The sequence below is a fragment of the Haliaeetus leucocephalus genome, unplaced genomic scaffold (genome assembly GCF_000737465.1).
Source record: "Haliaeetus leucocephalus isolate CR32 unplaced genomic scaffold, Haliaeetus_leucocephalus-4.0 Scaffold195, whole genome shotgun sequence".
Lineage (NCBI taxonomy): Eukaryota > Metazoa > Chordata > Aves > Accipitriformes > Accipitridae > Haliaeetus > Haliaeetus leucocephalus.
The window spans coordinates 3,260,949-3,264,538 of record NW_010972631.1 but is presented as its reverse complement, the minus strand read 5'-3'; positions in this window follow the sequence as shown (position 1 = coordinate 3,264,538).

The window sequence follows — 3,590 nt, the reverse complement described above, 5'->3', positions numbered from 1 at the left end:
TGGAGGATGGAGGGCGGAGGGACGGGGCGCGGCTGCCCCCGCCCGCCCTCGCCGCCGAGGCCCCTGCAGGGGCACTCGCCCCTCTCCTCCTCCTCCTCTTCCTCCCTAACGTTCCTGCCCTTGCCCCGCAGGTCCGCGCCCTTCTGGAGGCCCTGGGTACCCGCGCCCGGTGAGGCGGGCCGGCGGAGCGGCCCCGGCCCCGCCGCGGTGAGTGGGGCGAGTGGGTGGTGTCTAGGGAGTCCCGGGGGTGTGTGTGTGTGTGTGAGGGGGGTGTGTGGGGGTCTGCTCGGGCTGGGTGCCGTGCCGGCGGCCTGATCTCTGCTCTCTCCTCCGCAGCCTCACAGCCCCCGCGGGCTCCCGGACCTCTCCCCAAAGCCGGCGCAGTACACGCACCCCGTCAGGTAAGTGGGTGCCCCGGGGGGCCGCCGGCGGGTCCCGCGGGGGGAGCTCGGGACGGCCGATCCCGGGGGAAGCGTCCCTTGCTGGGCCAGCGGAGGGCCGGGGTGGGCCAGCGCTCGCTCGCCCGCCCCTTTTGTTCCCACCCACGTATTTATGTAGAGATGAAAAGTGCCTTCGGAGGGATCCGGCCACCGAAGCGCTCTTGAACTGACAGGTCCTTGGGGCAAACGGTTGTCAGCACTTGTGGATTCACCAGATCGTTAAGAGGAGATGTTGGCACGCTTCTGTGGCGTGGGACTTAGACATGTTACACAGTTACGTGGTTTGGTTGTGGTTTTGGGGGCTTTTCTTTTTTTGCGGTGGCAGGGTTGGCTGAAGCACCTTGCTACTCACTCCTGTGCCCGGAATTAAAAAAAGGAAGGGGGATAGCTCCTAGGCTGTCTTGCTGTGCAAACCTCCAGTGTCGTCCCAGCGTGAGGAAGCAGGTGCAGGCATGGGACAGAGTGGCAGGAGGAGAGGGTAGGGACTGACTAAGCCAGCATTGCTGAGGAAAATACTCATGTAACTAGTGCTTTAATGATGAAGGTGACGATAGTGCCTGCACTGTCAGTTCTGAAAAGGAAATAAAGAAAATAACTACAGTTATAGAATCTGCAGGAGAGTCTGTATTCAGAAGTACTAGTGGGTGTTGCAAGGTGCTTAAAGTAACTGCACAGGTAGCTCTTCCAGGCGAGATGCAGCTTTCTCTCAAATCTAGGCTCTGATCTTTCAAATACTGATGCACAGACTATCTAAGCAAGTGCACAGATTCTGACTTCGCTGTGACAGCTCGCATGCTTAGGTACCAGTGAATGCTGCAGGGAACACTGGGAACTGAGAAATGTTATAAAGCGAGTGCCAGTTACTTTGTGCTGCAAAGGAAGCAGCGTTCTGTTACACAGTAGCCTAGAAAGCACTTTTGTAATTGCTAGAAAACCATCTAGTTCTGTTTCTTAATGTATTTCTATTACAAACAATCTGTAGTCAGCATTTAATCATGTTGCAATGTGCTAGACCCTCAGCTCTTGGGACTTCTATTGTCTGTTTCTCGCATCTCCTTCCAAACTGTAAGCAAAAGAGGATGCTAGCTGAAAAGGAACCGAAACTGTGGCATATATTAATTGCAACATATTATCTCACTAGCTGATAGCCGTTGCTAACCACCATATTGTCAGCAATTTTTATGTTAATTTCTGGATACAACACAGACTAAAATCTAGACCCATGGGGCATCTTCCATAAACAGTCTCTTGGATGATTCTTCTTGGAAAGATGGGTGAAATATCAAGGTCTGATCCCCCTAGACCTTTATCATTCCTTTCACTTTGAGATTTGTCTCACACCATTGCAAACAACTACCTAGGTTGGGGACCTTCAGTAACAAAACTACTAATCTAATCCAAATATACTGGGGATCCTGTTTGAGATCCACTATATTCCCCAGGAATTGTTTCAGTGAGGGCAGCACTACTTGGATAAGATCCCCAAGTAATACTGTTAATGAGGTACTGGAGCAGGAAGTTTCAGATGCAGTGAACCTTGGTCTTCAGAGTAGTTTTGCTGCATAACTAGCACTTTAAGTGCATCTTTATCTCTTCAGATGAAAATACAGAATCCAGAGAATATTTTTTCTATCTAAATGTGGAAAGCAGTTTAGCAATTGAGCATGTGAGGAAAAACTCTGTAGGATGCTTGTCTTAACAGAATTTCACTGCTGTTTCTTGTCTGTCAGCTTCCAAGTAGAATATGTAATAACAATAAGCAAACCTCTTGTATACTTGTTTCAGACTATTTTGGCCCAAATCAAGGTGCTATGATTACTTATACCAGGAAGCTGAAGCACTTCTGAAGAACTTTCCAGTTCAAGCTACAATTTCCTTTTATGAAGACTCAGATACTGAGGATGATGAAGATGAACCGGAACAAGATTCAAGAACAGAATCAGATTGCTGATTGCAGAAAAGGCCAATGCAACTTCTAAGACTTAATTTAAACTTAATATAAAAATGTATTATAGTATTTTTAAAGATAATTTATTTGTATGTAAGTTATTCTTAATAAAACTGAAATGTCTTGCAATTTTATCTGAGCCTTTTTCCTTTGCTCTACTCCTGTCCTCTTTTAGGCAGGGAAGGTATTGATTATTTTTTATCTGAGGTCCTATATTTTGTAGACTGTAACTTTGGATGTCAGTCGGAGAACAGATGCCTTGCTTTAAAGGGCTCTATGGTTACATGTGACTTCCTCAAAGTTTGAGGACACAAGGAAAGCTTTTTCATTGTGATTTAGCAGGCTCCATGGGGAAGCATACCAAGGAATCATTGGATTAAGTATTGTAATGTTGTGCCTGCTGTTACAATGGGGTTTCAAACATGGAAAAGAAATGATATAGCTGTTTTCCAGATGGAGAGAAGGGTCTAAATTCTACTCTAGTTTTTGCTGTTAGAGAAGGGGTTTGCCTTAAGTCACTCACACTCTCTCATGTACATGAGCTGTATTGTTATATGTACAGTATGGGACTACCAGTTTTGTTTGTAAAGTGGACGTTAAGAAATGAGGAAAAAGGTCTAATGTGAGTTGTTTTGAGGGTTTTTTTTGATAATCGAAGCAAAGTTTGGTACCAATCACCGTGCAGGCCAAAACCCCTAAAGGAACAAAAAGGAAAAAAAAAACCCCAAAACCAAACAAAAACCCCGCAAACCAAAAGCTTTAACTCAAAGGCCAGTTTTGTCGGGTACAGCTGCAGTACGTACTTGAAGCTACCCCTGCCCGAGCGCTCCCCTCTGCGCTACCGCAGCCTCCTCACCCCTTCGCCTGCGGGGGGAGGCAGGTACCAGCACTCCCGCCCGTTCGAACAACCTCCGAGCACCGCACCTGGCGCTGAGAGACCCGGACCTGAAGCCGAGACTATAGTGCAATGGAAGACAAAACTCCTCGGGGCGGACAAAAAGGCTCACGCGCTACACGGCGCCTTCTCCTCAGCACCCTTCCCTGAGGGAGGGAGGGAGGGAGCCCGGGACCCCCCCCCAGGCCCCGCGACGGCAGATATCTGGTCCCGGGCGGGTTCCACCGAGACCCCCGTCCCTCAGACGAGGCGGCCCGGCCGGCAGTAACAGGCCGCCTGCGCGCCTCAACCCCGCCCGGGCCTGGGC